The sequence below is a fragment of the Diorhabda sublineata genome, chromosome 1, assembly GCF_026230105.1.
Source record: "Diorhabda sublineata isolate icDioSubl1.1 chromosome 1, icDioSubl1.1, whole genome shotgun sequence".
Taxonomy (NCBI): domain Eukaryota; kingdom Metazoa; phylum Arthropoda; class Insecta; order Coleoptera; family Chrysomelidae; genus Diorhabda; species Diorhabda sublineata.
In genome coordinates, this window is record NC_079474.1 from 26,483,998 (window position 1) to 26,509,617 (window position 25,620).

The 25,620-nt window shown below is 31.9% G+C and overlaps 1 protein-coding gene across 6 annotated transcripts in view; it reads left to right on the plus strand.

Moving 5' to 3' along the window:
• Positions 1–25,620, plus strand: part of LOC130448965 (CUGBP Elav-like family member 4) — a 1,535,225-nt gene that overhangs the window by 1,329,035 nt on the left and 180,570 nt on the right. The window lies entirely within an intron of this gene.

Below are 25,620 nucleotides of genomic sequence, written 5' to 3' on the forward strand. Positions count from 1 at the left end.
CTTCATTTTCTTGTATCCTATTTCATTTGTTTAGATTTTTTTTGTTTAGTTTCTTTGGCAGAATATTTAGGATGCTCGGTAGCCCAGACAATTGTATCAAATTTCAGAGGGCCTAAATAGTATTTTTCCAGTTCCTATCCTCAATCATTGGGATTCAGCTGCATTTATACCCACAAAGCCACATTTACACTTGTAAGTAACCTGGCTTTAAGTTTATTAAAACGATATCGGTACCTGGTAGATCATTTCCCCCACGATATTTTTGTTTTCAGCGATCTTGGAACCCCCAGAGACGACGTCGAATATGTCGGCCATCCTGGGTATCAGGTACCTCGTAGACCTTTTATGTCAGATCAGTATAAGTGTGTTCAGCAAGCTCGAAACCCCCTTCCGCAAACTTTTTCGAAATAAATTATTCATTTTTTGAATTATCATTTCTTATTCACAATTTTCGTTCAGAAAGTTCAATGAGGTCTTGCTTTATTTCTACGGTCTGACGATTTTAAGAATACGATCATAAAACTGTAACTACCTTATAAGATCAGGACGAAGTACGAGCAATAAGCTAACAGAAGTGTTATGAAAGTGTAGTAAACTATTACACAATATCATCTCATTCATTTCTGTTATTTTGATGTTTTAACAATGACTAAAACTCTAATGTGATAACCTACCGACATTAATAATTAAAAAAAAAATACATAAATTGAAGTAATTAAGTTTTGTTATGGTAAATTAAGGTTAGATCACCTGTATGGTATTTAATTAAAAATTGTAGAATTTTTCCATAACCTTTTAGAAAGACACTAATTATACTTGATATTTATACTTTTAGGTTATAAGGAAAAATCTATGAATTTAATATAAACTAAACTATAATTTCAACTTGATAAATATCAACGTTTGTTTTGGCGTTTAAACGTATCTACTTGTCCTAAATGTTACACGAAAGTGCATGTAAGCCCGATAAAAGATAAAAAATAACAGCTGTACAATAATCGATGATTTGAAGTGGTATTTGCGTTGTATAATGTGTGAATAGAACGTATGTATCTGACACATACATAATATTTAGCTTTATCATTTAATTTTTTCATGACAGAATCGATATAGACAATTAAAAGTGGACAAAAATATTCTATTTCATAAGTAATGGTATGTTTTTGATAATTTCTAATGATAAAGTTTTTCAAATTTCATTATTTATACCTATTTTTTTTGTTAGTTCATGACTATACAAACTGTGACATGTGCAATAAAAAGTTACGAGAACCATATAAGAATCTCCAGAATTCATGCGGCATTAACAAATGACAAGCCAATAATAAATCACCGAAAATAGAGACTAGAAATGTGTATAGAAGCTCTAAGTAGTAGTACTTTGAAGGAGATCCAAATAAAATATGAATAAGTTAATAGGCATTTTTTAAGCAGTGAATGAAATGAATTATTAATATTCATCCTGTAGCTGCTATAAATGTGTAGTTGAGTTCACAAAAAATTTGATAATGTAACGCTTCCTATAATGTAAAAGCATTTTTAATAATCATTTCTTTGTAAACAAGTTATTGTTTCCACTATATTCTAGAAAAAAATTTGTCACTACATTAACAAAAGTTGGATGTCCCGAAAGTCACTGTATGACACACTGACAGAACACTTTTCAATAGAAAGTTATTTGCTATAAGAAAATATCTAACTTTTTGATATAATATTCTTTACATTCTACACCGATAGTTTAGTGAGTTTTCATTTATCCCAAACCCTCCGAAAAATCATTTTTCGGTTTCACTGCCATCACCTCTTCATTTGTATGAAATCGCTTCTCATCAAGCTGGTTTTTTGAGTTAGTAGTAATCCGAGGGAGCAAAATCAGATGTATATCATGGATAAAACAATAAATCGCAATGGATTAAAGCTATTTTGATGTGATAGGATTTTTTTAAGTTCGGCATTAAAACATCAGAAATAATAGATCAATCAACAATAATATTGGCTAGTCATCATTTTCACCGTCTCTTTGGTGGAGAAAACAATTTTTGCTTTATTGGAAGCATGTCTCTTAAATGAAGTGCATTGTGTCGACTGTATTTCTACTTTAAATCACTTGGATCATGATTATAGATATTAAATTATTCGTTTGTATTATTTATACAAATGATCATTTGACCGGCGGTAACTAATCGCGGCACCCAGCTTCCACTTCCACAAGGAAGAATGGCCATCGGCCATATCCCACGAAAGGTTTATATTACATCTACAAGAATAAAAAATTATAACAATAGTGGCCCACAGAAACAAGTGGAAATTAATTTCAGAATTTTATGTCCACCATTAGAAGGCGTATTTGAAAATTTTAAATTATAATAATAATAGCTAAACACCTCTAATAGGGTTGCTTTTCAAACATGCTTTCGTTGGGATGGATCAGCCCCCATAGTCCATGTCTACACCTTGTCGCTTATTTTATGCCACTACTCCCTATTTCCTGTCTTTTCTTGCCAGTTTCTAACTTATACTCTGTTTAGGTCATCTTCCACCTGTTATAACCATTTTTCCTAGGCTCGTCGCGTAACTATCTTGTTTAACATAATAGATCTTTATTTGGTTCCAAGTACAATATCAGCAGCGTAAGAGATTATTAGTCCACCACTTAAACTCAAACTTCCTTCGTAGACTAACCTCATTATGTTGAATAGTGTTGCCGATAGTGAGTCGCTTCGCTTTACTCCTTTATTGATAAAAACTTATCAGTTTTTGATCGGTAATAACCAATCGCGTCACCCACCTTCCACTTGAAAAAGGTCAATCCCCAATAAATTACATCGATATCTCAGGAAAGGATCATTTTACAGCTACAAGGATAAAAAATTATAACTAAAGTGGCTCCAAGAAACACGTGCTAATTATTTTCAAAATTTTAGGTATACTACTAGAGGCGTATTAGAAATGTAAAATTGAAAAACCATAATTTTTTATAATACCATAATAATACCATAGTCGAATTTTTCAACAAATTCTGTGCATCTTTGAATAAGATGTGGGAGAGAGTGAAAATCTTGTTATGAAATAAGACCAGTAAGTCTGAAATCTATCAATTCTGAGTAATTCAAATGGCAATGTGAATACTATAGGACGTTGTTTCGTATGTTTTAGATACTGTGGTTTCTCTTGATAAATTTTGAAAGGAGCATCATCACTTATGTGGGTATTTAAGTGAATTAAATAGTAAAAACCTGTGTCCCGACAAATCTTAGGAAATTTGTCTTCTAAGACGACCGTTCTTAGTTACTCGCCCGGTACTTAACCACTCCATCACTTCCTCAGAAAAAACTTTCCTAGTTAATAGAATTAACATAATCGAAAGCTTGATAATTCTTTGTATATTGCATAAAAAATAGCAAATTGCTAATATTATTACTTCAAATATGCTCAATGAGACATTGCGGAATTTTTATGTTTTGTCTTCATTTCGATTCCCTCAACTATTTTTTCACTTTATGTTTAAACCTTCACAAAGGACGACAGCAATTTCCCACTGCTATACGAGCGTCGTTCGTACCAAATTATTCGACCACTTTTCCCAAACTGCTTTATGTTTATGAACCGAACATATAGTAAGACACATTCAACAAAGGTATTTAACTTCCCTATTTACTTGGCATTCACACATTGTCACTTGAGATATGAGCATACTTAATTAACGTAAATAGCAGTCAGTTGTCATTCCCATTCCTTCTCGCTCATGAACATATTCTCGTAATTTGCGTAAGAAATACGACGCGTGTATCCGACTTAATAAAATCGTTTAGTAATATCCTCACTCCAATCTTACATTCCACTAGGACATTATGCGCATTCTTCTCTACTCACGTGTAATTGATTATGTACTTAGTTATGGGGACGTTGTGTTGTTCTGTGACGACAATATAAAAGAAAATTGATTATCTCCTGTGTTTTAATAAATTTCATTGCGAATCGACATATCAACAATTCCGTTTTTCACTTCTACCATAGATGAGAAGAGAAAAGAATGCTTCATTGTCAAAATATTGTTAACAATTTGTAAACAAGCGCTTGTAAAAAACTACAGAACAAACACACAAATTAATGAGTAACCAAATAAAATAAAATCTAAATAAAAAAATACAATAAGTAACGACATTTCCTTCTAAAATGTACACTAGCGGTCAAAATTTATTGCCCACCCTATAGTTTGCGTGATACACAACAAATAAGATCAATCCGATCGATTGTTTCATTGATTAATTTAACATCCTATTGTTATTTCAGTGTACGATTTTGGCATTCTTTGTAATAATTAAAACAAATATTCATCGTCTATTTGGTTTAATTCGTTTTTCAGGATATTCATTTACATAAGATGTGAAGTGGAAGTGGAACTTCTGACTTTACTGTCCAATTTGTCTCACAACAACTCAACTGAGTTGAGATTAAGCGACAGCGACTACCAAATTATTACTTTTAGTATATTCCTCCTTTGCACAGCTTCGAAGAATTCTGAAAGATATTATGTTCTGCCGATCAGGAGCTGGTCAGAACGTACTAAATTTCCTTTCAGTATTTTTCATAGCCTTCTTTTTGCCAAATGTCTTCAACTTTTACCAAGTCTCCTCCAAAACATCCCCAAATTATCACTTAGCCATGACGCATCCAGATTACACATGGATTTAACATCCTTTCTTCCTTTGACATGCGCACAAACACTCTTCTCTTAGACCTTAAAACCTCAAATTTTGATTCATTACTATTTAAAACTTTCCCACTCTAAAAGCGTTCAATTTCCATGTTCTTCAGCCGACTGTAACCGCTCAATTTTATTGTTGTCGATCACCTTCGCTGTTACTATACAATAGGTTTATCTTTAGCGATTGTGGTTTTTCGAGGCTACCCCTAAAGGTTTTTTCGCCAAAGCTCCTAAAGGATGCACATTTTTTTACGTTGTAGTTCACGGTACGAAGACAAGCCTGAATTTACGAGAACGAAAACAATTTGTAAACAAACTTTACAAAAAGATGTTTGTCCAAATAGTATAAATCACAGCGTCTCATAAGGCTATCTGAAACTAAACTACTAAACACCTGAGAAATAATTTATACTTGAAGAAAAATTGAGAAACCAGCCAGTACAGTTTTAAACTTGTCGTACTCATGATAATGAACACTATTATTTTTGGTATGTAAGACACCGTTTTGGCCTCCACTTAACAATATGGAAAAGAAATTTGTTCAAGGCTATTATTTTGAAATTTATGAATGGATTTTAGGAGGGGCAAATCTTTAGATCAGTATCGATCATCTACCAAGATAATGTTAGAAAGTTGTTTTGCATTTATTATTGGAATGTCGAGATTTGGAAGATACCAAACTTTTCAAATTATTTTTTCCCTACTTCCTTCGTAACCTACATTGTTTGTACTAGTATTCGCTCCAAAATCCTATAGCAACTTTCTTCTCAACAAATGAGTTAAATATTTTTCATGTTCAACAGTCACAAGTAATAAATTACGTTAGTAATATACACGTGTATAAATTCACCACTTCGTTTATAAAACTCTTTTAACAATTAGGAAGAGCATTACAATATTGTGTTTATACTGCTGATTGCTTAGCTTGGTCAATGTTCGGATTTAAAACTGACAATAAATTCTGAAATAATTATTCTCAAACGACATTTTAGCATTCTTGATTATAACTTATGTGACATTATATACCATTTCTACACAATACCAACTGTACCATCTGTAGATGAATGTTGCATCCTAGCAAGATCGTACCCTTTTCATTTTCCAAAACAAATTCAACCGAGTCGCTCCCTTCGTATTATGCTTGTCGATGACAGGTACACTTCGTCGCTTTTCAAATCCACGCGAGGGACTGAAAATTATATTTTTGTTCGTTCTTTTGTATGTTGCCAACGCCGAATTACTTGTCCAGGCGACGTTATTAAACATTGGCGGAACACTACTGGAGAAATAAATCATTTAAGAATGCTCTCATCTTAACAAAAAAGTACATAAAATATTTTTAAGGCTAAGAAACAGAAAGTTTAAATGATTTTTATGTGAAGTCCATTCATATAAAATAATTGATATTGACAAAATCTCTTGTTACTTGAACAAAGTATCAGTTTCCTTATCTTAAATTATTTTTCGGAATTCTGATTACTTTATCTATGATATACATGGAACATCTAGAAGGGATTTTCTTTCCGAATCAATTTTCTTGCTCACTTCTCTAGTTGCTGAATCCATTTTTCTCTATCAATTTTCAGATAAGGTTATTTTTTCAAAAACCACACAACACCTGCAATTCTCTGCTTCAACCACCAAACTAGCTCAAAAAATTTAATCCTTCTTATAATTTTTGATAGTCCAACACTCTTGAGAGTTATGATGCTTGTGAAATAGTTTTCCGCATGCTTCTTTGTAAAACATCATGCTTCGTCTTTAACCACTTCCAAGTGTCTTCTTCGTCTTCTTTTAGTATCCATAAATGGATGTTTGCGATTACTTCTGACCATTTTATTTGGTGTTGGTGGTATGAATTAATTCTCCTGTGGTTCTTATGGTTCTTATCCCTATCCAATTTTTGATATTTATGTTCACCATATCCTTTTTCTGCCCAATCTCCTTCTTCCCTGTATATTTTCTTTTATCACATGTCCCAAGTATGTTGGGACATGACACATCTCAAATGCCTCCAATCAGAACATGGTTGTAACTTTTAGTGTGCAGCCTTTCATACCTTACAATAGCACGGACCATACGTAGCATTTTGTGAATCTTATCATAAAGTTAAGGTTAGTGAACTCGTGTTCGAATTTCATGAACTCCTCTACGTTTGATAACCAGTCTTCATATAACCATGAACCCAGATAGTTGAATTTTGTTACCCGTTCAATCGCTTCGCTATACTATGATAGTTTTACAGTCTGGAACTCATCTAATTTGCGAGTGATTACTAGGATTTTGTCTTTTTATATGTTGATATTGATTCCTATAAGCCGATTGTATATTCCGATAATCTCCAAGAGCCTTTGGAGGTCACTCATGTTGTCTGCTATCAGGATTGTGTCGTCAGCACATTATATATATTGTTTATCCATCTGCATTTACTTTAATGACTAATTGTTGTCCCTCAAGGGCTTCTTGAATGATGTTTTCCGATTAAACGTTAAACAGGAGTAGGGAGAGGACACATCCCTCCATAATACTTCTAAGGATTTTCTGTGCCTTCGAAAGTTGGTTATCGACTATAACTGCAGTTGATTGCTTCCAATACAAGTTTTCAATACAGCGTATATCTTTCTGGTCTGTGTCAAGTCGCCTCAGTATTTGAACGAGTTTATAGTATTGCACAATGTCAAAAGCTTTTTTGTAATCTATAAAACACACAACTTCATCTTTTCTTCGGTTGTAGCAGTAGTGTAGCATTCGAATGGAAATTCTGTAGTGAGTAATTTTCAAAAATATTCTCATAATATCAATATAATTAATCTGTGGCCTTCGCATCTTGTTGTGTTGTTCTTTTATGGCATTGAGATGAAAAGAGATGTAAGCTATATGGTTGGGTTAAAAAGCCTCTAAAGCCTCGTGGTACATTCCTTATCTATTAGATTCAGCAGTTCAATAGGCACTAAATCTAGCTTAACCGGGGTCAGTGGGTCTATTTATACTAAGGGGCAAGACGATTTTCTCCAATACTCAGACCTGGCATCTTCGTTCACATTGATACAGGAATGGAAACAATACAGCAAGATATATTATCAAATAAAGATGATTGACTGACTCACTGATTGAGTGACTTTAGTTTGCGTAGGATAATTTCTGTTTTATTTAGATCTTTGTTTTGTTTGGTATTTGCTTAGAAAGAGCATCATTTATAAACTTTCTTCTATCTAGAGTAATTTAGTCAGGGATCGATGTATATAGTTCAAGAAGATAATGAGATTTCCCCAACACTCAATCTAGAAAACTATTAGAGTGATCACTGTACACGGTACCCTCAACACAAGCGACAGACAACTGGTCCAAGAAGTGCAACGGAGAAGATGACATGATCGAGTATCTGTTCTGCAGATGCCCTTTCATGCGGAGAATATGACGTCAAATGCAAGTTGCCTTGATGAAATAGGACATGGATAAAGTACAAAATATTATTTTGGCTTAAAATGCTTAAAAATAAGCTATAGAAGGGAAAAAGACGGAAAGTGGTTAAGGATAATAATTAATTTTTCAAATTGTGGAAAGTAAACGGTAACATAGTATGCATCGGAGCGAACCACAATGAATCTAATTTTCTGATTCTAACCTAACCTATAGGTGATTAGGCAATGAAGTATATTGTAATGCCTTCACTCAATATTTCTAGTTTTTATCCTTATTTTAGAAAAAGTTTTATAGTTATAAAGTAAGTATTACTTCCCAATTATCTAAAAAATAAATTTAATTGTGAATAACCTTTTTTTTTTGGTCATAGTCAGGAAAATAGAAGTAACTAATTACTGAGAGAGATGTTTTGAAATATATTTGAATCGAGTATCAAGTTTTATTCAGTTTCCACGCTACAATAGGCTTTCATACACATTGTCGCATGAAACCTGTTAGAGCAAGAAAACCATCTGGATTTCCGTCAAACTAGAAACTTCTAAAGAGCGAACGGAAGCTCTTAGTAAGTGATGAGCGATCTAGCGGAATGTGAAATTGCAATTACTTAATTAGACTCAGTGGCAATGAGAGAAAATTTACTTAATGGCCAAAGTCGACGAACAGTTTTCGACAAAATACTGATTTTAATGTGATTTCTTCATTAAAAGAGTAAGAGATTTTGTTGATTATCTATAATTAAGAACTTCTGTTGAAATTTCGAGCAATTGTTTCAAATCACTCTATTACGTACAAAAACTATGTTAAAATATGTTATTCATCATCATTTTTTTTGTGAATTTCCATTGATAATATTATAAAAAATATATTTGAGTAGACAAAGAGTGAGATGACTTAATTCCTGATTTCATGCGAATAAATTAATGTCAATTGAATTATAGTAGACTGAAAAGTAAGGAGGTGATTCGGTCGAAGATAATGCACCTAATGAATTGTTATAATATGTATAATTAACAATAAGCAACTAAAATTGATAAACAAGTAAACAAGAAAGTATAGCGTATATTCAATAAAGTCATAATTGGTGAACATGTTGTCCATAGAAACAGATAATAATTTCATAGTGAGAGATTATACAAAGGTTATAGAATTCTGAACGCAAGCTGAAGCATTTCACAATGTAAGACTATGGGCGTATATATCTACTCAAATATAACTCGCCCCTAATTTGACGAGGAAATGAAAACTTCAACGTGAATCTGACAAGGAGACTTCTCAAACCATTCACAATCCAATATGATAATGGATGAAATGAGAAACCATCTCAAGAGTATCAATCATATTGATCGCATTAAAAGGATTTTTTATTCGTTGTAAGTAAAAAGAGCAGAAATTTTGAACTAGTTGTATTATTTGACTTTTAAGGCATGTGGATCAGCTCATTTTGAAGTAGAATCCATGAAGCAAGAAAATCGTATACAAGCGCATTCCATGACATTGGAATACGCTATAGGGACAAGCAGTGACAACAAAAGAATGAGAAATTCGTTAAGATAAAAGGACTCAGGAACATCTGAAGATACGGTTTTGGAGAAAGCAAAAAGAATACAGAAAAACGCATTGGAAACCAACGAAAAAGGGGTTGGAATGAGCGTGTGAATCTATGGCTAGAGAGAAACTAGCAGAAGTTGATGGAGATGTAAACCGCAGACAGAAGGTTGTTTAAGTATACCATTGGAAAGGTGGATAGAGTGCAAATTTATAATAGGGGTAGACATTGTGTTTAGTCTAGAAGAAAAGCCAGGGATATTCTTCAGGAGAATACAGTATACAGAAAATATGTGGTTCATGGTTCATTAAATAAGTTAATTGGAAAATAATATATATAATAAAAAATGGTAACAAAATATAAATATGCATCACATGGACATCCCATTGGTAGCTCTTTTTGAATTATTTCAGCCTCTCAATTTTTATTTTCAAATGGTATATAGTCATAGAATATTCCATGTCATTTTATGAATAAAATTATGATATATACTGAATGTTTATTTCATTGATACCAAAAAAAATTCTCATTCTGTGTCTTTACACACGTTACCCACTTATAGAATTAAAATTACCTGCATCCATGTTTTTATAAATTGAGTAAAAGTAGAACGTTTTTTTGGCTGGAACCAAAAGATAGGTTTTAGATATTCCATTCATAATTTAGGAACGGTACCTAGTGTACTTGATAAATTAATTGTTTGTTATTTCATTTGAGAAATAATTAATATTGTTTTAAATTTCTACAATGCCTACATTCAATTCAGAGAATATGTCGACATGCTTCTAGTTTATCATGAATTCCCCACATTCGTAGGTAGATTATATGGTGTTATATGATTGATAATGTTTTTGTATTTGGGTATATATGTTGTTGTTAACCCCATTTCCCCTATAAAAACTGTTTTAAAATTCATGTATGTCAAGTAGCAGCTTCCTATCTCTAATCAATGTTGTAAGAGTCGATGATACCTTGCTTTTAAATGAATTATCTTTGAATAATAGTAAAAACCGCTTCCATTAGAATGGTGTTTTGAATACAAATAATACTCTTTACATTGCGAACGAAGAAACACACTGGGTTCGTTTATATGGTTTCCAAACAGCTAGAGGTATAAATTAGTGTTGTGGGTACTTCATTGGATATTTTTTCCCCATAATTCCACGAGAGCACATTTTCTTGTACACGAATGAACTAAACTTAAAGAAAACGGTCCTTTGGTATAACTGAATACAACGATATATCAGCTCAAAAAGCAGGTATTATTAAGATGAACCGTGAGCAAATTTTTTTCTACGACTGAGTTAGTATTGTTGGATTGACAGCTTAGCCTTCCTGCTCAATGTCCAACTTCACAGTACTACTGTACCATCAATTTGGGTTTTTATGTAACAAATGCACAAATGATGCTATATTCTGTCTCTTTAATAATGTCTACTCTAGCCTAAACAGCCGTCACTCCTCTGCAACAACTTTTTGTGATTTTTCCAAGGCTTTCTATTGTGTTAATCATAATATTTTGATCAATAAATTGCAGTCCTGCAGTTTCAGGGGAATACCTCTCGCATGGTTCAAGTAATACCTTATCAACAGAAGTCAGCTTGTAAGGGTCGATACAACGATGCCTTTTTGCAAGCCAATAGAATGTGGAGTGCCCCACGGCTCAGTACTAGGCTCTATTGTTTTTTTTCTGTTTATGAACGACATCGCCTATCTAGACATCAGTGATAAAATATATATATATTCGCAGACAACTAGTTTCTCTTGGAGCAACCCTGATTACACGCACACACTTCGTAGGACCACATCTAGTAACCTAATTACCTTTAAATCTAATCATTTTTGTCTCATCGTTTATAAAACCAAAGTTTTATTATATAAAAATAAATTAAATTTTATTAAATAACACCACCATTGTCGTCGTTGAATCTGTAAAATTCCTACTGCTTGTTGTGGACAATTCCTTGAGTTATATATTTAATTAATTTAATCCTGTTTTGTGCTTTGTCCAATGAACAGATCTTATGAATTTCGTCAACAGTCTATTATGCCCTTATTGAGTCGCATCTTCGATATACCCTTCCTCTTTTGGGGTACGTGTAGTGTCACTCAATTTGAGCAAATCATCAAACTACAAAAGAGAACTGTTAGATATTACTCTAACTAAACAGCAGGGCTCAAAGGGCAGCAGGGCTGAAAGATTCTGACTCCTCTGATTCCTTATTCATCTTTGAATCCGTTTGGCCAATTCATAAAAAGGCTTCTCCAATTTCTGAAAGTTGCACGGATATCCATGCGTTCTAAGGAACGCGGAGCACGACCTTCGCCTACCTACTCCACGTTCAAAATTAGTTAAGGGCTCAATAGTTTACAATGCAAAAAAATGCACCATCACTTGCCAATTGAAATCAAATAGATATCATCTTTTCCCGCATTCCGCAATAATTTTGGGGCAAATTTACTGGAAAGTGCCTTTTACTCTGTAAACGACTTCGATTTTAATAATTACATTTAGTTCCGTGTATCCTGCATACTTGAAATTGTATTATATTTTTTTATCTCTATTCAATTATTTTTTTCTTGTTTTTTAGTTTTCACAAGCTTCTGTCTACAAATTATAATAATTTTTTGACAATAAAGCATTTCACTTTCTTTCTATTTTGTGGTAGGGTTAACTTAAATCAATCCTGATGCATGTCGTAGCGTTTGTCTAAGATCATGATTTCAGATTCGCCTTGATTCCGAGGGAAATAATATTTTTGCAAATGTAATGCAAATTTGGAATTCGTTCTCCATAGATCAATAATATTTATATTTTAATTGTTTGGAAGTACAATATATCTATAATTGCAATTATAAATTTGAAGATTTGAGATGTAGCTACAACAGGCTCTCAAAGAGAATAGTTTTTTTTCATATATAATTGGGAAGGTACTTCAAAGCCATACATCGTCGTTGTTGCAGATTTTCTGCAGTTTATCTGTATCCTGGTGAACCGGTTTATCAACTGAATGTAAGATTGCCGAAGATAGGGAATAATAAAGTCGCAGCTGTACCCGTCGTTCTCCACTTACCCGTTGCCCCATTAAAAACTAACAAAAAATTTTTTTTTTAAACTATGAAAAAAAGCAAAATGAAAATAAAACATTTATAATATATACCCTAAATTGAAAAGAACCGTTTTCACTGGCGCTGAAACTCTCTTTTCGTCTTCTTTGAGTCACTTTTCCAATGTTTTTTCTTTATTTTGCTAGCCTTAACAGCAGAATCCAAACTAATCACCAAAACCCCAGCCCTGCAGAGACACAACTTCCTTATCAGGGCCTACTCCAAAAAACCTTCCTCCTTTAAAAAATTTTTTTATCCCACCCAAAAATAGTCATCGAATCTCTTTCTCTCTCTCTGTCAAAGCCATACAAAGTAGCTTCCTTCTCTATCAATTATCTTAACAAATGAGTGATATAGGAATGTTTGTTGTAGTTTCAATTTAGACCTTTCACATAAATATTGTGAAATTATTAAATTATTAAATTGAATAATTTTGGACCATATGTTTAGTAGTATTAAATAAGATGCACACATATAATATATACATTGCGCTCCATATGTATGGAATAATTTCAATTCTAGCGTTATTATGTACTATGTGTAAAAAACCTCGAACAAATCGATTTTTTTTCTAAAATGGACAATTTACAGTATGAAAATATTATCCTTCTCCACTACCTCCTTAATTTCTCAGCGCTTACATTACAAAGACATTTTTCTAATGTTAATCATCTAAATGAGATCAATCTATTTACTAGCAACAAGATGGAGCTCCACCGCATTTTGCACGTACAGTTAGAGATTATTTGAACGAGGTTTATCTCAATGAATTGGAAGACGTGGAACGTTCGAATGGCCGGCTAGTTTTCCCGAATTGAGTCCTCTTGATTAATTATTATGGGCTTATTTGAAATCTTAAATATATTCTAATAAACTAGACAATATTGCTAATTTAAAAGCTAGGATAACGGAATAAATTAACAAAATAACCCCTGATGTCAAACAAAATGTACGAGAATTCCAAAATTATTTCGGTTATTGTCAATGACAATAACAATGAATGGTGGTCATTTTGAACATTCAATTTAAATGAAAAATACATCATGTGACATCATCTTTCTACCTTTTGTGATAGAGACATTATCAAAATTCGAAAAACTAATTTTCTCAGTTATTTTTGCACCAAATTTAGACAGAAATTGAATTGCTCAACAGAGGACTAAAATCTCTTTCCAACAAGGTACCAGTAACCCCCTTTCTTATTTAAAATTTTCTAGGGGGTGCTTATAATTCAGTGAGGGTGCTTACTTGAGGTTTTTTTCACACAGTATATAATAACGTCAAAATTGGATTTATTCCATACATAAGGACCATATGTTATACCATTGTATAATACCTTAAGTACCGACATTCAAAATTATCCTTTCCACTTCATCATCCTGTATAAATCCTAAATGTTCGATGGATTTTTTTCTTCTCAATTCAACAACAAATCCATTTTGCACGGCTCTAGTGAATCGTAAATATTTACACCCGAATATTTCACGCATATACGAGTTATTATTCATTGGTCTGTTTCCATCAATATTCGATTTTTCAATAAATATAAACAATACTCACCAAATAACAAGCGTATAATGGATTTGTTGAATACAAGGATGATCCATTTTGATGTAGATAGAATTAATAACAAGTGATCATTCGTACCCTGTGTAGGCATTAATAAAATTTTTATATAATTTTTATCCAATTAGAGGGAAAACTCGGAAACGTTTGTTGTATTGGAAATTAAACGTGTAGTTGCTATGAAATGAAATTTATATCAGAATATTGTTATCTCCTATTGGTATTGACTGAAAATAATTGGATGATTTTTTTTATTACCACAATTATTTGATGTTTGCAAGACTTTTATATCATGTAGGTTCGCAATAAACGAAATCCTTGATGTATATTCTATAATCCACCTTCCATTCATTTGCTATAAGTTAATACTTTGTGTTTCTTATCATATCATAGAAATCGGTAGTTTTCTCTTCTATCAGCATGTTTACTTCTTGGTTTATTACTATTCTTTTCAAAATAAGTTCATTCGAGAATCTGTAAGTCATTGCCATCTCTGAGATCTGTGAATAGAATAATATCTTGATTCCTTTATACGCCATCAATTGTTCAGCCTCGGGTTTATGTCTTTATGAAGTTATTTCTGAATTTGCAGATGAAGATAGTATCAAACTATAGAGGAAAAAACAGGAATATGTAATTGAAGATCCAGTTTCAACGAAAAAAAGACGACCACCGATATTACCAATTCAGAACAGAAAATCTCAGTATTATCAAGTATTAATCAAAAAAGGAGACAAGACAAAATAAAAGACAATGATTCCAGAGAGTAACAAAAGTTAAGAAGTGATAGAATGGGATTTAAACAATAAAAATAATATATTGTGAGTAGATGAGCAAGAGAGAAATAAATATTCTGAACAACTTAGATTATGCCTGTAGAGATAAGAGGAAATATTGTAATAATATGCTGAATCAGTTATATGAATCAAAAAAGAAACAAAAAAGTACAATACCTAATAATAAAAATAGTTGAAAGGGAACGTTAGAACAAAAATGAATAGAAACAAACAAAGCAGAACGCAAATGAAAATATTTCTAATTATACACTGTTATTAAGACACATTTTTAAAGTATAAAAACTACATTCCGTCTATCTGCTATAGTGAGAAATAATAGCGCGGTAAGCAATTAATTTGATAATCTCATAAAAAGTACCATATGGAAATAAAGCCTGGAATTTCAATTTAAAAAAGAAGGACGATGACCCGTATACACTTGAACAAGTTGAGCTCATTTTTGTGTGGATCCTATGAAACACCACAGCCACTCACTCAAATATGTTAATTGAATTGGGGTTTTTCCCTTCCGATTTCACAACAGCTGTTAACAAACCACATCACAAAAACACTTTATAGAACACGTCTTCTAATTATAAGCCAATATCTTTAATTGAAAATTTCACAATTCTTTCCGAAAACGCTGATGGAATTATAATCAATTATATTTATATCCCACAAATAATCTCCTATAAATATACTATTTGAAATATAAATTATTGAAAAGAAAATTTTATATTGGTTGTCAATGTAGATATTGATTAAATGCATATCTCTTCAAATGTGCTAGAAATAAATGAAATGTCGTTCTGTTTTCCATATTTTGATAACTACTGGTGTTCCTAAATATTTAACGGAATAAAAAAATAAGAAAATATCTGAACTCAATCCAATATTATCACTATAATATGAATAAATAATAGAAATTAAATCAAGGAATAAGTAAATATAAATATGGTGGTATGAAATGAACCAGTTTTATGTTGTTGCTTCAAAAGCCACTGGTAAAATGTTGTCCAAATAAGTTTCTAATATATCAGTTGCGAATGGTATGAAACAAAAAGAAAGCATTCTCTCGATCTTGACAGATATAATCACTGTAAGTATGTGTTACTCTCACACTGTTCTTATAGATTGAAATAAGGATGATCTACAACAGATAATGGCACGAAAATTCGAAAGAATAGCAAAGATATTCAATATAAAAATACTCTTACACATTGAATCCATCATATTATATGATATGATAATATCAGCGGCAAAGACAAAATCAAAGGTTACTTCCAAGACACCGATCAGATGTAAGCTTGTGGTGGATAACAAAATAATACACCTGGAAATGAAATTTAAATATCTGGGAATCGAAATATCTGGACAAGGGAACGTGGAGACGGAAGTAAGAAATCAAGCTACAAGAGCCTCAAGAGCAGCAGCATACCTAAATGACACAATCTGGCAAAATAAATAGATTCGAACTGAAGCAAAAGCCCGCATATACAAGACCGCAATCAGACCTATATTATCCTATGTAGCAGAGACCCTACCTGGGACCTCTAAAACGAAACGGATATTGGAGACTACAGAAATGAAAATAGTTCGAAGAATAGCGGGAAGAACACTAATGGATAGAGAAAGAAGTGAAAACATAAGACGAATCCGGGATAGATAACATCAATGACTGGAAAGATAGAAAGATAGAAAGATAAAATGGAATGAGCACATTGACCGCATGACGGAAGAACGAATTGTGAAAATATCAAGGGACAAATCACCAGCAGGACAAAGAAGCCTTGGAAGACCTAGGAAAAGATGGAGTGACAACCAGGTGACTGAGCAGAGGCAATGATGTGAAGAAAAACAGGCAGTGATGCCTATACACACTAGGAAGAAGAATATATTGAATCCCTTACAATATCTGAGGGACCAGAACGCTTCAAATTGTTTATATACACATACATACATTGAATCAGGTTATGAGGAAATACAATTGCATCAGCATTATCAGTAGCAGAAAATTAACAGACCCAGACAAATGTGACATCATCTGAATGCATAATCACGTGTCAAACAAAAGCAAACTTAGAATTAATAAAATTTGTTCCGACATATCTGGACTTGAGCCGAGGACTTGAGGCTCAAACAACAATTGAAAAAAAAACATACCACACGTAGCTGAGATGAGAATACTACTTACAAAAAAAGCCATATACTGCGATACCAGCAAATAATAAACGATTATAAGATAAATGTTCGAAGTAGAAGACGTTGTCATATGAGTCAGAGGTAGAAATAATAAAATGGAGAGATCCTGTGGATATAATGATTGATGATTGCATAATTAACATTTTTAACACTAAATGAAAGGCCTCTATATAGACCAACCAAGGTATGATTCGAGAAATGAACCTCAGCATTTCAGTAATTTGGTCGAATGGAAGCTACAAAACCTCATATCATGGCCAGAAGTAGGCAGAAGGGGTGTTGGTGTGGAATAGAGATAGAGGGCCTATACGCGGCGTTGTATATTTACTCCTTAGCTCATACTTTATGCAAATGTTCGTCAATGATCTCTGTTATAAGTTTAAGAACATTACAATACGAGGGTCGCTACTTACGTTTTGAGATAGAGAAACATTGATAATTGGATGTGGCTTTATTGTTTTTCAAAATATTATTTCCCAATTGTCAAAGCATTTTCTCCATTCCGATTGAAGTAGCTTCAAAACAGGTGATTTGAATACATCAAACGCTTTTTGAAGTGTAGAAAAACATTCAACAGTTTATTTAAGCAAAAATCATTAGGTGTAAACAAGCACAGTATGGCTAAAGAATTATCAATTTAATTTTTTGATTGTTCAAAAACGTTTAAGTTTGAACTGATGTATGAGAGCATTGTCAAATGCCAATGTCAAAACCAGGAATACAATGTGTGTTTGAGCTAGCATTGTCGAGGTGAAGACTGATTCGTGTTCTGCGATGGTTTCACATCTTTTTTCGGACACTTGTGGCGAACAAATGCTAGTGTATTAGTCAGAATTAACCGTTCTATGTTGCTCTAATCGAATGGTGGTGACATGTCTAGTTACATCTAAAAAACAAGTCAAAATTTGTTTGGAATTGTTTAGTGCGCAAACAACTTTAGTTGGATTTGGCTCATCTTGAAAGACCCATCCCTTCAATTTTTATTTAATTACAGGTTCATATGCATAGATCTATGATTCATCGACTATCACGATCTTATAGACGTCTTTTGAAGTATCGCGGTTAAAATTTTTCAGAATTTCTTCGCATCATTCGACATGAGCTCTTTTTTTAACGATTATCGAATTATGCAGCAACCAAGGCAAAAAAATCTTTTCTACAGCCAAATGTTTATGCGATATTGAATGTATTCGAGTGGAACTAATGCCCAAATATACCTCAATATCATGGTATGTCACATGACGCACAGCATCGATTTTTTATAACACAAAATCCGATTTTACGCGACCTTCACGATATTCATCCTGTACCGAGGAGCGATCACAATTACATTAGGAAAACCAACTCAACATAGTTGCTTGAGATGGTGCTGCATCACCAAAACTCGAAGTGAGTTGATCGGCACACTGCTGTTGGGGTTGGATCCACGTCGAAAGTCATAAAAAATCATCGCAAGATTTACTTCCAGTTTTTGACCAAGATGAATGTTTCAAATATCTGTATTCACCTCAAATAGCACACGTATGACAACACGATCTGAGTACGTTCACTATTAAAAATGTCAAACTCTATGATTGCAATGTCAGATTTGACATTTCGTCATCAAAACCTAACATTTCGAGATAAACATCGCCAAATGTGTAAAACATCCCATATAATTTGGTAAAAATGTATATTCAAAGAACGAGGATTACAGAAGAAATATGAATATGGTAAAATATTTAAAAAACGTGAGGGTGCTGTATACACATTTTCCTGGTAATCTGAATAATAACTACTGTTGTTACACTTGAATCAATTAGCTACAAAAATCGACAACAGAGGGAGTACTTACTCGTTATATTTAAGTCAGAATTATTTTATAATTAGAAATTTATTTGTTATTCAATTCTGTTTGATTCAATTTTAAAATTACCAAACTATATTCTTATTGTTTTCTCTAATTTTCCCCTTATTGCTTAGCTGTGTAATAATTATAAATATAAAGGTGGCTTTTATATGAAAATAAATCGTTTAATAAAAAAAAGCTAAAAATACTTTCCCACTCCTTTCTTATGCCGGCGGCATCGGTTATCAATTCACAGAACCGGAAGATATAGAAGGCTCATAAACTTCAACGAGTAGCATGAGTTAGTTATATATATATAAAGCCGAAAATATATTTACCTTAAAGTTTAAATCTGAATTCTGTGTGAGAAATAAATACACTTTTCTTCCGCCTAGATCAGGCGGATACAATTTCATTTTTGGTATTTACGTTTATATATTGCTTAGTTTCCAGAGATAAAACGTTCAGTGACATTACAAATTAATGTAATTTATAGTTTTGTGAATAATTTAATAAATTGATTTTGCTATAATCTCGTGAATCTCGGTTATGAAATAAGATTCAATTATTAATTAATTGTTTGTATTGAAATCTTGGTTAATTGGAATTGTAGTTTATTGGAACTTACGAACATTACGAAATTTTGCCTAAATATTTATTACGACCGTGTTAAATATATAAAAGTGAAAGAATTGGAATAAATGTTTTCTACTATTTTCGAAATTTCGTTGTAGTCTATTTAATAAAGAAAAATAATCGAAAAAAGTGTGATTTATACTGTGAGCTAAAAAACATTTTAATGTTTATAACTGCCGCACTTCATTGTAGTACTACTACGGTCATTTACTTTCAATTTTTTATGCATTACAACCATTTCTAAACAATTTTGACTCTATCAGAATATGAATTTTAACTTTACTAAATAGAGGACTCTTTAGCTAATGATTAGAAAGTGATAGTTTCCATATGACCATTTTGCCTCACATTTCTGTACCTAAATGTTTATCATCATCTGTGTTTACTATTTGAATATTTCTCAAAAATCAATGGTATAAAAGATTTTTGCTGATTTATTAGAACGCATTAAATAAAATGGAATTAAAAAAATTTACATCTACTTTTTCTTTCACCCTTTTGAGTTTTAGATTGCAAATTTTTTATAAGATTAATTCACTATTTTATACACGTCCTAAATAAAACCAATACCAAGAATTCTATATTTGAAATCTCATTTGGCTGAAGGCTTATATAAATTAATTATTTCAGAAAAAATTGTAGAATTGAACTGAATTGCTTCAAATTAAAATATTACTATTAAATAATAAAAATTCAAAATTGCACAAACCCCAGTTAAACATCAACCCGAATCCATTTGACTACAAGGCGACGACCTAACCACGCAACCGCCAATATCCGTATATGGATCCTTAGTTAAGTCAACTTGTATTCTTCAGTAGTCAATAAGGACAATTTCATTCTCTTTTTTAATATCACGTTAAAATTAGTAGTGTCATATTAAAATTACCCTTCATTTCCCGTAGAGTTTTCTATTAGTAAGATTTTTAACAGCGAGAAAGTGTGCGTAATTTCAAGTGAATAGTTTGATTAAAAACAGACAAATTCGACAAGTTGAATAAAGTGTAATAAAAACGAGAAATCTGAAATATTGTTAGAAGTGGATTGAATAGATAATTGATTCATCGTAATATTCGAATTCAATTCTTGGATATCCGTTCAAGTTAATATCTTCTCAAATTGATCACATAAGACGCTGACTTATGTTAAATTTACTGTTTACTTATAAAATTCTTCACAAGGATTGATTGAAGAAATGAAATTTTCCTATTGTGTGTGGATATAATGCAGACTAAGATATTACATTGTTTAATATGTTTTTATTTTCAAACAACTGCAATGAAGGAACTTTGTGATTTGGATAAAGAGGAAACAATTTTGACGCTTGTTGAGAAGAGTGTTTTGTTAGTTTAAAAAAATTAGTGGAATTACTTATACTAATAACGCTATTTTTTTAAAGCATAAGTAAATAGGGTGAACAAACTTAATGCATGAAATATATTATTTCGGTGGATATACATAATTATATGTACGTGAAATTCTTGGTAATGTTATACTTCCGCGGTCTCCTCGTTTTTTGGCTTAAGAAAATCGAGAAATCATCTGATTTCGATGAATTTTTCCAAAAATCTTCGTTTTCATGGCCGTTTTAAGGAAAAAAATATGGGAAATATGTTACATGGAGATTTCATATAGTTTTATGACTTTAAATATGATCATAAACGCACTTCGCATATAATCGTTCATAACTTTTGTCCCAAGCAACAAACGAAGTTCATATGTATTTTTTTTGTTACTCTCCAAAAGAAAGGAATATATTGAAAAATTAAAATCGCATAATAATGTTTATTTATTATTTTTTTACAAAATCAACTTTTATCGTTATTAATGTACATAGTCGAATAATACTCGTACTTTTTTCTTTGGTCTACACAAAAAAAATGGATATTCACAAAAAAAATTATGTTTAACTGATGATTCCTAAATGTTAAGTAACTTAAAATAATATTTTCGACTGCAAAATTTGATATTTTCATGTTTAATGGCAAAAAATTCATTTGTGTTTTGAACAAAAAAGAGATAAAATTTTCAAAGACAATAATTTTGAAACGAACTTGCAAATAGAGAGAATTAGGAGTGGGGTGGAGGGGGTGTGCTAAAAATTCAGAATAAATGTTCACATTTGGTCTGCTTCCCAAACACCATCCACCACCCCTCGCCACACTCCCAATTATCTTAAAAGGTCAAGATAAGATTTCTTTAATTGTGAAAATTTCCAATTTTTCAAAATTAACTTTCAATATTGTACACTTGATTAAAATAAATGATTTTAAGAATGTTTTTGTTCATATAACTTTAATGATTACTTATTAAAAAAGATACACAAACGGTTATATGTGAAAAAAGGTCAATTTTAGGAAAAATTGTTATTATTTTTAATTGTGAAAACATGATATATCAACATTTTTGTATAATTTTCTTTCAATTTGTTCGTTCCAAACAATTATGAATGAGTGCATTTTCTTGAACATTTAAAGCCATGAAACCAAAATAAGTTTTCATTTTTTTATTCCCATAATTTTTCTCGTAAATCTGCCGTAAAACGGAAATTTAAAAAAAATTCATTGACATCGGATTTTTCGATTTTCTAGAGCCATAACACGAGGGGACTGCGAAAGTATAAAATTACCAAATTCATATCTGATGTCCACCTGCAATTCCCTATCAATGATAGATGTCACCCCCAATTTTTAAAGGGAAGTACGAGCTTGAGCTATATCTAGCTGGTTTGAGAAATGTTATTTGTTTCAAGCTTATTACAGAAAATAACCTAGAAAAATGGAAATATATGATTCGCTACGATTCACCCAAAAAGGTACCTAATTTATTCAAAACGATGGAACACTTATTTATCGATTTTCACTCCCTAAATAATTTACTGGTGATAAAAAATTAATAAGCTATGGCAGGGAACGTAACGGTTACAAAAAGTACATTTGGGGAAAAATGTACTAATAAAAAATCAATTAAATTGTGATTTAACTTTCACTGTTCAGTAGTAAACAGTTAATAGTAGTAGGAAAAAATATTATTTGAAAATATTCGCCAATGAGTGAAACATACAAATTTCAGTTATTTCGTATAAATTCACTTTGAAAAATTTCTAAAAATTATTTTGATCCTATTATACGTTAAAATGTATGTCTATGAATTGATATTCGATATACTCGTACGAACTTGATAAAATAATCATTCATATAACACTAATTCTCTCAATCAACAAACTTCTCCATTCAACAAGTGTCAATTGTATGAAATAATCTTTAGTAGATCACACGGTGTTGTTAAAAAACGAATCATAGCCGCTATACTTCACAAAAATTAGCTCATGCAAAGAAACATGTATTAAAATATCACCCTTAAAACGCACATTGCCTCATTAATTCAAGACATCAAAAAAAGTTAGCTAATGATTTGTTTTATCTTTCATTTGGTATCATTTATCTTACATAATTTTATTTGGATTTCTGAAAGAATATTAAATGTCTTTCAAAAAATTTCGTTAAAAATATACGTCTATGTTTTCATTTGAATCTATCATTTTCCTTATTTCAAAATAAACATTTATTAAAATTAGACCCAAATTTTGATAGTTAATTATTTTGATTTATTACAGAACTTATTAATATTTCAATCACCAACACTCACAATTACAGTATCTGACGTACCTTTTGATAACCAAGTTATCATCTTCAGGGACTAAAGGTAAACTAAAACCTATTAACTGTACCTAGTTTAAACTAAATTTTTCCAACAATTCTCCCTCCCGCGTAAAATCATTCCAAGGGTAAAACCACCTCAATTAACTTGTTCCTACATTTAAAAAGCGCAATGCTTTTTCAAATGAATCTAATAATTTATCATTGTATACACTTTTCAACAATTTAACATTATTTATATTTATTTCATAATTATGACTGTCTCCAGAGCAAATTTGCACTGGAACTTATCTTAGGCAGACTAAGAGGTTCGTTAATGTCCAGTTTGAAGAGCACATATCTCATTTAAATTATGGACTGAACGAAAAATCTCGAAATATATATAAATATTGTCAATATCCAATAATAAATTATTGCATGCGCTTGAAAGTATTGAGATAATTAAATGTGAGAACAGTTTAAATAAGGTGAAGGGGCTATTCCTTACAGACCTCTCTGAAGACGACAACTTGGTCATCGAAACGCGTGTCGGTTTAAATGTAAGTATTGGTGTTGTGGTAGTGTAAACAGAGTGCTCATTATAACAGTTCCAGAAATTCCAACTTAATTGCAATCTGATATTCGCACTTTTTCGTTTACATTCACATTTTTTCCTAATATTACTACCGGAATTCTGAAAATTGAAGTTACAGAATCTGGTACTGCGAACTTGCGCCTTCTATATTAATTCTGCTAGTTTTGAACTTAATCGATATATATTTTAGTTATTGACAAACCAGGCTAAAAACGCCAATGAAAACTTATGAATCGGTGGTGTGATAGATTAATACGAAACCACGTATCATGGAGAATATGGGAACTATTCTCACAGCTGAGAATTTTGCTGAATCTACCACTACTAAATATAATCATACAAAGTTGTGCCATTAGTGCAGCTGATACAGGATGATGTGATGATATTTTGATAAAAATATCCCAAAATATTATTTTAACAACTGTCTCATATATTTCGAAAGGTGTAATATTGAAAATGGGGGTGCTAAAAAAATAGCTCTTCCAATGCACCTAACAAAGGACGTAAAATTGTTCAGCAGAAATAACGGTGATCTACCACTATGCAAGAAAATGGAAGATACAAATTAGCAAGTAGCTCTAAAAACAATGTAGTGCTGAACTATGCTCTAATTTGGGAATTTGTGTGTACGAAACCCACTGGGTGACGGTAGTAAAGACACGGTGGCCTGGGTACCTAAGCACTAGGGTCATCATATTGATAAATGTTCAAAATAACTATGTCAATACTATTCGTTGGACTACCACATGCTTTCAGAGCAACTCGAGTTTATGGTGGGAGAGTTTATGGTATCAAAGGTGAACAGAATAGTTTATATTGCATTAAAACAATCACCAAAATTTTCAAATCCTCATGTATCAATCGATAAGGTTTTGTAAGCTTAATAAACATCTAGAATTGATGGGACTCTAAGTCTAATCTACTTGGAGATTCTAGCAATCACAGGAAGAAACTACGAAATACATTATATATACTAGTGGAGCTAGCGACTGGAGAGGAACTACTTGAAAAATGCTGATAACCATCATAAGAACAATAAAGACGAAAAATTAATTATGTATTCAGATAACCACCATTAATCACACCATTGTATAGTTTCGTTAAAACTTCTATTTTTGCGGGAATTTCCAGTCTATGGACTAATTAGAACTCAATATGCGGTCGAATTGAAATTTGGGAAGCTCATCAAATTTACTCTCTATTTTTCGAATGCAATACTCTAGAAATCGAATATTATTTTATCAAAAAAAACAACTCTACTTGACCAAACCCCGATGAAGAATTTTTCCCAATCTTAACCTTCATGAAGTTGTATAAATCAAGAGTATCAATCGATTAATAAACCTCTAATCTAGTGAAGTTGGAGAAGAAGAGTAACGCGATCAGCCCAACAAATTTCGAATCTCTATATGTCGGCTTCTATGTTGGGTATGATTCATTTATTATATTCTTTGTGTATTGTTTCCGGGTTGGGAACAGTCGGTAATCGTTGGGAAACAGATCTGAAGAATGTGGTGGATATAAAAGCTCAATTCATTCCCTTTTGTCAAAAATGAGCAATATCCCGTGTGTATTCTAAGATACAGGGTTCATA